This window comes from Chionomys nivalis, chromosome 25 (genome assembly GCF_950005125.1).
Source record: "Chionomys nivalis chromosome 25, mChiNiv1.1, whole genome shotgun sequence".
Classification (NCBI taxonomy): Eukaryota; Metazoa; Chordata; class Mammalia; order Rodentia; family Cricetidae; genus Chionomys; species Chionomys nivalis.
The window spans coordinates 4,869,251-4,881,017 of record NC_080110.1 but is presented as its reverse complement, the minus strand read 5'-3'; positions in this window follow the sequence as shown (position 1 = coordinate 4,881,017).

The window sequence follows — 11,767 nt, the reverse complement described above, 5'->3', positions numbered from 1 at the left end:
GGTTCACAAACACCCCGTTACAGCGCTGTTCGGCACCAACCACACTGGCTTTCTTTTATACTCCAAGTCTTGTTTCAATGAGGGAACATTGTTTGTCCCCTGAATCCCCCCGTAAGGTCTTCCTGATCTGTGCCTAAGGATACAATGCCAATATGTAGAGAAGAGGGTGGGGTCCCTCCGTACTGATTTCTTCATGGAGTTGTATTTAAAAAAGCAAAAGTCAAGGCCCCCCAATTCCCACACTCTTGCAAAGGGTTTCCAAGGGAACCCCAAAGTACTTATCTTAGCAACAATTATTGACTTCACCCCTACCCACAAGCCCCTACCCTCACCCCTGACCCCCTCCCCCTGTTTAACTCACCTCCTCTGCTGTCTCCAGCTGCAAGGCTTTCACAGTGTCCAGACAGAGAGCTCTCTGCTCTCCAGTCCCCAAAAGCTTGCTCCTCCTAACTTCCAGCCTCTTCCGTCACCTAGCTTTTCTTCCTAAGACAAGAAACCTCCCTTCTTAGGGCTTCAAGAGGAGGGAGAATGCCCTTTGGCAGACAAGGGAGGAAAATAAAATAGTTGGTACTCACATGCTCCCCCCGGCCCCCTCCGCTTTTTTTCCTCATCACAAGGATGTTTGGCGACAGTAGGAAAAAATGTGTCGGATCAAACGTAAGAGGAGACACCAAGTGAATCGGGCACAGCGGGTGGGTTTGCTAGAGTGGAGAGAAGGGAGAGATGACAGAGAAACCTCAGTGTGTCTTAAAATGCCATCTCTGTTGGTGCGACTGCTGGAAGCTGCTGCCGCCGCCGTTGTGGGGGAATTTATGCAATCTGCTCAGCGGTGTCTCTGGGAACAGAAGAAGAAGTAACACAGAAAAAGGTTGAGGGTCAGGTGTGTGACAGCAAATTGTTGAAAACTCAAGCCAGGAATAAGCCTGTCACCAGATTGCTGAAATGAAGTTGTTACTGTTGGGAGATGAAGGTAAGGCCAGAGGCCCAGTCCGCAAATGAGCTTGCATTTTCTCCAGCCTTCAGGATGGGTGGAGGCAGGCAATCTGAAGTCACATCGCCACAACCCACCGGCGCACACAGTGCAGAACCTATTATTCCTGTGTTTCCATGTGTGAAATAATGATTCTAACACACAAGGCTGTTGTATTTGATAAATTGTTGTACCAGAAGAAAAAAACCCACTCTATGGTAGCCCAGGAACACAACAACAACTTCTTCTTCTTCTTCTTCTTCTTCTTCTTCTTCTTCTTCTTCTTCTTCTTCTTCTTCTTCTTCTTCTTCTTCTTCTTCTTCTTCTTCTTCTCCTCCTCCTCCTCCTCCTCCTCCTCCTCCTCCTCTTCCTCCTCCTCCTCCTCCTCCTCTTCTCCTCCTCCTCCTATTTATTTGAGACAGGATCTCACTATGTAGCTCTGGCTGCCCTGGGACTTGCTCTGTAGACCAGGCTGACCTTGAACTCACAGAACTCTAGTTGCCTCTGCTTCCTGGGGGCTGGAACTAAAGGCGTGCACCACCAAGTCCGACTTCCTTCTCATATTAAGTCTCTCAGTGATGGAACTGAAACACGAATGGAGTAAAGGAGAAAGGAAAGGGGCTGGGGAAGACTGCCTTACTGCTTCAGATACTATGGCAATAAATTACTTGCAAATAGAGCACCACAGACTATTGGCCAGCCATTCACGGCTACCGTTAGCACGTCAAGTATCTGAAGCCAAGACTCAAACTCTCGAGGGAGGCAGTTCGAGCCTATATTTATAGCTCCTCTGGATGTCTGCAGCTGATGTGAAAGATACTTATTCACTTGGGAACATAGTCAAGTTCAAGCTGTGGAAGTAGGGGGGAGGAAAAGACTCCTCTCATTGGCGATAACCCAAGGTAGGGCTCTGAATCAACGTCCTAATGGGCCGTGGGGTATTTTCCACAGTGGCTACCGAGTGACGTGGAATTTGGAGGAATCTTAGTATTGTCCAGCTAGCTGTGGAATCTGGCCCAACAACAAACATTCATGTGCCTAACCCCCACCGCTTCTTCCCCTGTTCCTCCTCTTCTTTGGTAGGGTCACTTACACAAAGTAGATCAGGCTAGCCTCCAAGCTCACAGCTCTCTAGTGTAGCCCACCATGCCTTTCATTTATTTATCTTAAAAAAATCATCCTCTTACTTATGATTTGTTACTTGTTTTTCGAGACAGGGTTTCTCTGTGTAGCCCTGGTTGTCCTGGAACTAGCTCTGTAGACCAGGCTGGCCTCGAACTCACAGAGATCCACCTGCCTCTGCCTCCCCTGTACTGGGATTAAAGGTGTGCACCACTACTGCCCAGCTTTTATGATTTTAAAAGCTTTCTTCTGTATTTGCCATAGTATAGACTCGAACTGCTTACTGCGAGGAAAACTGGCATTGGGCATGTAGTACTTGGTACCTTGGTAATGAGATCTGCCCAACCCCACCTCCCTCCTCAAATCCAGCTCCTACCAGAAGAGCCCAGAACAGCACCACACAGACAGCCAGAAAAACTCAGTGTAACTGAAATTATGAGGATGCTTTGCTTACTGTCCATGTCATCAACTAAATCAGACACCCACTCTGTGTGTGACACCAATTCTTCCAAATGCTCCCCCCAGGACCAGGGGAAGTGAGGCTGAAGGCCATTGTAGGCTTGGAGTGGCTCTTGAGGAAAAAGGCAACCAGCGAGGGTGGATGGAGGCAGTGCTCGCTAGCGTTTTGGTTGGAGTTTTTTTTTTTTTATAGTTGCCTCTGAGTCTGAGCACTTGAACCACTTTATTCCCGTGTGCAACAGGATAAGGCAAAGAGAAGTTCCTTGTTCAGGGTTCAAGTGCTCTCGTGACTGTCCTAAAATAACCCCGAGAGCGATACAGTAGAGCTTCACGTAGCTAAGTGCGCAGGCTCTCAACCTGGCCTCGTCACCCCACCGTGGTGTTTCCCTTCCCAAACAAGTGGAGCTGCTGAATCAAATTTTCCATTATCGCTCGGAGTGGCAGAACCCTTCTGCTTCTGTACTTCCTGTTCCACTAGCATCTCCCACAGTTCCAAAGTAAAGCCCATCAGCTGGGCTTTCCACTGTCCTCTCTCCCAGACGTTTCTAGCCTGGTCAAGACAACCTTCCCATTTGGCTTCCTTTCACAGAAGAGTCTACTTTTGTGATTCGTCGACTTCTTTTGCAAGAATTATAAACATTTTTTTACATAGGCTTTTATTCGTGCAGCCAGGCGCACAGCCATTCAGCGTGTATGTATTCCATCAGCCAAGTTACTATGATGCCTAGTTGGGCATTAAAGAAATCTGATAGTCTCCTTGGTCTCTATTTTGGAAGATATGCGAACTTTTCCCTCCTGACAGCATGCAGCAAGATTTAAATGAGGCTCACGAAGAGGAAGAGTTCTGATGGGAAGGGAAAACTTCAAACGTCTTGTTTAAAATTACACCAAGATGCAGCGTGGGAAATGAAAAAGGAATTCTGTGGGCGGTGATTATGATTCAAATACGCTGAATACATGTATGAAATTTTCAAAGAATAAATAATATTGAATGTGCAACAAGTTAAGGCAAAGTGGTTTCTTTTTTTTTCCTTTTAGGATTTAGTTTTATTTATTTTTTTATTAATTAATTTATTTATTAAAGATTTCTGCCTTCTCCCCGCCACCGCCTCTCATTTCCCTCCTCCTCCCACAATCAAGCCCCCCTCCCTCGTCATCCCTAAGAGCAATCAGGGTTCCCTGCCTTGTGGGAAGTCCAAGGACCTCCCACCTCCATCCAGGTCTAGGAAGGTGAGCATCCAAACTGCCTAGGCTCCCACAAAGCCAGTACGTGCAGTGGGATCAAAAATCCAGTGCCATTGTTCTTGAGTTCTCAGTAGACCTCGCAGTGGTTTCTTGTTTGGGAACCAAATGCTTGCTTGCTTGCTTGCTTGCTTCCTTTCTTTCTTCTTTTCTTCCTTTTTTCCTTCCTTCTCTTTCTTTTCTTTTTTTACTTCCTTTCTTTTGATTAAAAAAACCATTCTTTTATGTATATGTAAAACACCTATATACATAAAATAATGATTTTGTTTGGTTTTTGAGACAAAGTTTCTCTGCAGCTTTAGTGCCTGTCCTGGAACTAGCTCTTGGAGACCAGGCTGACCTCGAACTCACAGAGACCCACCTGCTTCTGCCTCCCAAGTGCTGGGATTAAAGGTGTGCGCCACCACTGCCCAGCAATAAGGATTTTTTTTAATCAAAAAATTTGTCTGCATGTATGTCTGTGCACCATATGCATGCCTGGTTCACATGAAGACCAGAAGCAGGTGTTGGATCCTTTAGAGCTGGTGCTACAGAGAGAGGGTTGTGAGCCTCAGGTCCTCTGGAAGAGCAGCCAGTGCTCTTAACTGAGGAGCCATCTCTCCAGTCCTCGGTGCTTTTAAAAATAATAAAAGCGGGGCGGCATCTGGAGAAAAGCTGTGTACAAGCTGTGGGTGCTCAGGACAGTGTGGAAATAAAAAGAAAGGAGCTCTGGAGTTTGGGATTGTTTGATTCTTTTTCTTTTCTATATTGAATAGAATTTTTAATTTTCTATCACTTTTCGACACCTGACCTAGTGCTACATGGTCTCATGGCCTCTTATCCGTCTCCCTCCAGGATCTATCGTGTAGAATGCCTTTCTAGGAGCCCTAGGAGCACCAAATAAAGCAAAAAGATTTTGTTTTGCTCACGTTTTGTCTATTTTTGCTTTGCTGTCTTTTTAGAGTAAAACCTATTTCATCCTATTTGTTTTTGTTTGAGGTCTGGTCTCGCTATGTTGCCCATACTAGCTTGCACTTGTTTGTTTATTTGTTATTTATTTTGAGACAGGGTCTCCCATGTAGACCAGGCTGCCCTGGAACTCACGGTGCAGACCAGGCTGACCTCAGACCACAGAGTTCCACTTGTCTCTGCCTCCTGAGTGCTGAGATCAGAAGCAAGCGCCACCATGCTGGCTCCGTTCTAGCTTTGGACTCATTGTGCAGACCGGGCACTCTTCAAACTTAAGACCCCCCCCCCCTTTGTCACAACTTCCCCCAATGACATTACAGGTGTATGTCATCTTTGTCTGCATCAAGCTAGATGTACCGTCATCACACCTGGCTTCCTTTCCACCTTGGATGGCTCACGGACCACCTGTCACACCAGCTCGCGGGGCTCTGACACCCTCTTCTGGCCCCACAGCTAAATGCATACACACGCACACACATAAATAAAAGCAAACCTTATGAAAATTAGTGTTTAGTATTTTCTTTTTTTATCCTGGTTACAAATAGCATATGGCAGGAAACATGAAATATATAATATTTCATGCAACCATTCAGCAGCACATCTTTCTCTCAACATGAGTCAAAGATATTGCTCCATATTAATATGTATAACTATACTTTAAAAAAATTATATTTTGGAAGTATTGAGATGGGTCTCCTCACCCTGTAGCCCTGGCTGGTCTGGAATGCACCACGTCAACAAGGTTGGCCTTGGATTTGGGTAGCTGGTCCTGCTTCTGCTCCCTGAGTGCTGGGACCTCTCCGTCATTTTTTATGGCTTTTATCTTTTTTGCATATTGCCATTTGATTATGTGAAATTTATAAATAATACCTGTTAGCTAATATACAATAATTAGTTAGAGTCCCATTATTAAACATAAGGCATATTTTCTATTTGCTTGCTTAGTTTATTTACTTGTCTATTTTCTATTTATTTTTCAGCCAGGTACTTCCTATGTAACCCAAACTGGTCTTGACCTATTAAATGGCCTATTTCCCAGCTTTGTGTGTCTTCTCCCTGCAGCCTCCTGAGTGCTGCCCCGAAAGGCTGCAAGCCACCAGGCTCTGTGGCTCATCTTGGAGACTTGACACAGCGCTTCATCAGGGAATGTCCCTTTCCTGTAAAGTTTGCCGTCTTGCACGTTGAGTTTGGTAGAGCTCATTTCCAGACGTGGGAATCTGAATTCCCAAAGCCAGCCTGGGTGTGGGTTAGTCGATCTTGGCAAATCACCACGCCCACGAGATGCAGATTGGAACTTCCCACCACACACCGCTGAAATTGACGGGGTCTCATAGTCCTGTTAGGACTTGGGAGCTGTGTGACTTGCCATCTCCTCGCCGCCGGCAGATGGTACTGCCCCTTCCTTCGCAGCTGACTAGGGCCCCACCCCCACCCCAGGGCGTTCGCGCGCGCGCACGTCACTGAGCCTGCACCAACAGGGATGACCACATCACCTACAAATGCTCCTGTCTCATCAACCTTATCCCGTGTTTGTATTGTTCTGGTTCCAGATCGCTGAGACTTTAAGCCGGAGGCTCTAACTTGAGCAGGAAGAGTTTATTTTGGGATGAGGAATCTCCCCCTAGAGACAGGCTTCTCTTGATCAGTTTCTCTCCCTCTCCCCTCTCCTCCCTCCCACCCTTCCCCATCTCTCTTCCCTCCCCCTTCCCGCCCCCTCCACTGGAGAGCTCTGGAGGATAAATGGGTTTCTAAATCTGCAGAAGTGTGCTCCGTTCTCTCTTAGAAAATATCAACGTTTTCGGCATGTACTCACATAATAGGCAGGAACAGTCAACGGGACAGTAAAGGGTCATGTTGACCGCGATGTTAGTCACTCATGGAAAGCGCCCCAATAAATCTCCTTCAGTGTGTAGAGTTGATGTGATAAATGCACACAAAATGTACACCAGCCCCATAAACTAAACCCTGGAGTACTTACATAGCTCGTGGGTGCAAAGCTTCTTATATGGGCAAGCGTGGCCCACAAAACGTATTTCACCACAAAACCGCAAGGCTAAATCTCTTGATCAGGTATTTTTCTTATTAACTTTTAAGATTATTTTACTTTGTGTGTATGACTGTTCGGGCTGCACGTATGTACGTGCACTGTGTACACTCTTAGAGCCCGTGGAGAAGAGGGCACCTGGCCTCCCGGAACTGGAGCTACAAATGTTATAAGGAACCATGTAGGTTCTAAGAATTGAATCCAGGTCCCCTGGAAGAGCAAGTACCCTGTGCCCTTAACCACCGAGCCACCTCTCCAGCCCCAACTGGGTATTTTAAAGTAGAATTGCAAGAGTGTCCTAGGTGGAGGATTTCTCTTCTATATTTAGCACTGGGGATTTGAAGCACCACGGCTTTGCACACACTGGCCAAATGCTCTACCCCTTGTCCACCAAATGCTAATGACAAAAATGAACATATTGACTTTGCTGTTCTCAAACCTTTCTACACTTAGTTCTAAAAAATGCACATGCCTCTAGTTCAATGACGAACTCCGTGCATGCTTGACGGAGACCGCTGCTTCTCAATAAAACGTTCTGATGGTTGGGGGTTATTCAAGACCAGAGATGTCGCATAGCCTGAGGGTCCACACATCAGTTAACAGTTCTTCTCCAGCCCTCATGGCATTCTGAGCTCTTTCTTTGAGCCACTGTGGTTTGGGCTTTGAAATTTGCAAGTTTGTTCAGCTCACATGAACTTACTTTCTGTCTGTTCTCAAACGTCAGACTGACTCCAACTTAGTGCTGGCTTGCATTTTGTGCTTCTTCGTCTCATAAGATAGGTGTCTCTCTCTTCCGTCAAAGACATAGACTTGGCCCATGTGGCGTACACAGCTTCCTTACATCTAAAAGCCCTGGAGCATGATGGGATGCCAGGATTGGAAATTTTCCTTCAGTTTGCTTGTCAGATATCACAGACAATATAGCTTTTATTTTATTTTATTTTATTTTTTTTGGTTTTTCGAGACAGGGTTTCTCTGTGGGTTTGGAGCCTGTCCTGGAACTAGCTCTTGTAGACCAGACTGGTCTCGAACTCACAGAAATCCGCCTGCCTCTGCCTCCCGAGTGCTGGGATTAAAGGCGTGCGCCACCACCGCCGGCTCACAATATAGCTTTTATAATTTCTATAAATAATTGTATATGCGCTGGTGTGTGAGCTTATGTGTGTGTGAGTGTTGTGTGTACACATACACACAAGCATGTTTGTGCCATGGAGATCAGAAGGAAAACTTGGGAGTGTCGGCTCTCTTCCCTCATGTCGATTCTGACAACTGAGCTTTTACCTGCTGGGCCGTCTCTTTGACCCTCGGAAATAGTTTAAATGATATCTATGATTTTGTCTTATGATCCTAAATGAAAACATTCTGCTGATACATCCTTGAAAATGAAGACAGCAAGACTTCTATTTGTGCAGCTCCCCCTTCAGAACTAATGAACATGGCTTGAAAATCAATGGCAGGCTTTGCTAATTGATCAGTCCGTTTTCCTCACTTAGCTCGACTATATCCCAGCATCCTTCTTGTTGTGTGATACAGACGCTATGAAGATCACGTGGGTGAGCTTGACATACTCCGTGCCATGTTCAAGGGGCGTAGTTTAATAACTAAAACCATATATTCTGAAAAACATTTTCAAATACTGGTTTTACCTTTAATGGGGAGCTTTGAGAATAATTCAACTTTCTGTTTGTGCCTCAGTTTCCATATCTCCTCTTTTTAAGATGAATATAATAGCAGTGACCCCTCATGGCGTTTTTATGAGGGCAGAATGACGTAACCCAGGAAAATGCTTAGCAGGCTGCCTTGAACCCTGTAGATGTCTAGATGATGACAGTGATTTTCCTTTAGGAGATACCCGAGGAAGTCCACCTCCAAACAGTGAGGAAAATGGGTGCCCTGAGTGAGACAGCAGCGATGCTTTGGGCTACTGAGCAGGACTAGGGTCCTTTCAAACAAAGGCCCGTGGCAGAAAATAAATCAGAGCCCCAGAATCTCATGGCACAGGCTACAAATAGAAGCTGCAGCTGCAGGCCCAAGGCTGGCCTTTACATGTCCAGCGTGCACAGGGACTCCCAGTGACAAGCTGATCTTCGCTGTCACACCCACATGGGCTCAGCAATCACTCACGGAGTCAACTCTGCATAGGAAGGAGCCATTTTTAGTAGAGTATAGCAATCTGCCTGGTAATACGAATGGTGTAGATATAAAGCACGGTGAATTCAGAGATTAGATGTCCTTGCTTAGTACCATAGATGATTCTGGATTATGGAGCTGCCAATAATAACCCATTCCATCTGTAGAATAATTAGCCATGCCCAGGCACTGGACCAAGGACATCCAACGTTAGCCTCCTTCATCCTCCCACACCTCTGTGGGGCAGATAGGATTATTATCCCAACCTAGAGTTCAGGAGGGAAAAAGGCCAACAGAAGATAAAGAAACAACGAGATTAAATATTTACCCAACTCACAGAATCCTAAGTGTAAAGCCAACATTTATATATACCCAAGCCCCTCTGGCCCACTTCCTCTGGGCGATAGCTAACACCCACACTATTCCATTCGCTTACCTCTCACAGGTGGAGAGGGCTCTGCTCTGCCGGATGGGTTTACAGCCCCAGGCTGGTGATGGGAGCACAAAAGAAAGCAAAGCCAAAGCCTTGTCTCTTAGCGCGCGCACACGCGTGCATGTACACACACACACACACACACACACACACACATGGGCGCATGCACACACACAGTTAGATATTTGCTTAATTTAAAATTTCCACATACACTTTATTCAGCTACAGATTATTGCTCACCTATGTGGACAGTCAATGAGAACCTATCCTTCTCCGAGAGTCTTATGGTCTAGCCTAAGTGTTTCAAATTCCAATGCTCACTTGGGCTCAGCAGCCCATGAAAAGGAATATGAATGACTAAAGGGGAAAAATGACATGCCTTGCCGCTGATTGCTTCATGATGGGTCTATTGTCACCAAGATAAACTGATGGACCTGCTGTCATCAAGAGAAACCAATGGACCAATTGTCACCAAGAAAATCGACTGTCACCAAGGGAAAACAGACATCATATTTTGTGTGGTTCTCATGCTTTGATATAAAACAGGGCATGGGTCTGTTGCAACATTTGTATAAAGGATTTAGGTCATGGGTTTCCAGACTGTGATTCTGGTATAAGTAAGAAGGCACACACATAACTAGAGTGTGGCTACTATAGAAAGAACGTATATGACATCTTTAGAGAAACAAGTTTCTACCCAGCAGGAGGATCTGAGAAGATTTTGTGACAGGCATTACCTTGAGGTGTTTGTTGTTGCCGTTTTCTTCTTCTACAGGGGAACAGCTTTGGATCTGGTCTAACTGGATGAACCTCTCCTTTGGCTGCAGGAGATGGTCAGAGCAGAGACTTGGAGATAGAAGATCACAGGCTTTGCTGTGTTGTGTGTTTTTGGCTTCTAATGCCAATAAGTCTATTCTATCCTTCCAAGGCTCAGGGACCATCATGGAGGAGAAGCAGGGTACACGTCAGAAGCAGAGGATGGGAGAGGAGCTAGAGAACATGTCTTCAGGATGTAGCAAAGTCACCATATTCTGGGATCTAGAGCAGCTGCAGTTACCTATTTAAGACCTGCACAAGACTGGGCCCGTCAGCATTCCACCCTGGATAGAGAAGGGGTGCATGAGGCCACACCCCTCCCTGAAGGACTATTGGCAGTTAATGGTGTTGGAAAGAGGGTGTCCTTATTTAAATTATTTGTTTAAAATGTTCAAATATTTCTTTGGTAATGATTGACGCCCATGCTCTAGTAAATAACCTTCAACTTAAGAAACCCTAATTGAATTTAGAGTACACACACACACACACACGACTTGAAAGTAAAAAAAGAAGGATTTCAACAGGAATGGAAAAAAGGAAATGAAATTGATCAAAATGTGGACTAGGCCTTGTGTAGGCCTTGTGTCACATGCCTTTAATCCCCATGCTTAGAGGCAAAGACAGCTGGATCTCTGAGTTCGAGCCAGTCTGATCTACATAGCAAGTTCCAGCCAGACAGGACTATATAGAGAGCCCTTGTCTCAAAACAAGAAATAAAAACAAAAAACAAAAAATAATCAAAAAAAATGGCTAAAATGTATCGCACACATATGAATTAGTCAAAATGGAAATGGCAAGAAAGTAAATAAATATACACGTTAAACATTAAAAACTGCTGCAACATATCTCTATCCATCAGAACTGGGACAACGTTTGTATTTTTCCAAGGGACGCTATTAGCAAGAAGCAGAAGACATGGAGGTGAAAACTTGTTAGGGCTAAAACTTTAAGGCAGAGGAACTGTCCCTACTTGGGGCTCACTTCGTGGTGTGTGGTAGGACATGGAGCTTAAAAGAACGTCTGAGTCTTGGAAGGGATCCAGCAGAGACACCAGACTAATTTGGGAGGTGAAGGGTATGTCTTCTGAGGAGAGGTTTAGGAGGCTTAACATGCTTCAGTTTTAAAATAAGGTGGGTGAGCGGAGTTCTATTGATAGCCAGCGAGCCGTCAGTATGAACTTGTACTTGGCATGAGAGAAAACTCAAAGCCACAGTAAGGATTGCAAGAAAACCGTTTCCTTTCTTTTTTTCTTTCAAACACAATGAGCCCAGGACCTGATAAGCAAAAGGGAGGGGGTTAAAGTTTCCTAAATGAAATCTCTTTACATAAATCTTTTAAGGGAAAAATATTCAGTTTTTATATCATTTATGAAAATTTAAAGAAAAATTGCTCATGTTATCTGTTGCAGTTTTCTCTGAGTTCTACATCCAGGACACTTTTAAGACTGCTAAGACTTCTGGTTGAGATAATCCAGCTTCACAGAATACTCCAGTCAGGACTTGACCATAATCTTAAATTTTCTTTGGGTCCTCATAAGATTATCAGTGCCCCCAAATCAACAGAAAATAGCCTAGAAAACTATGCCCACTTTCCTAAAAAAAAA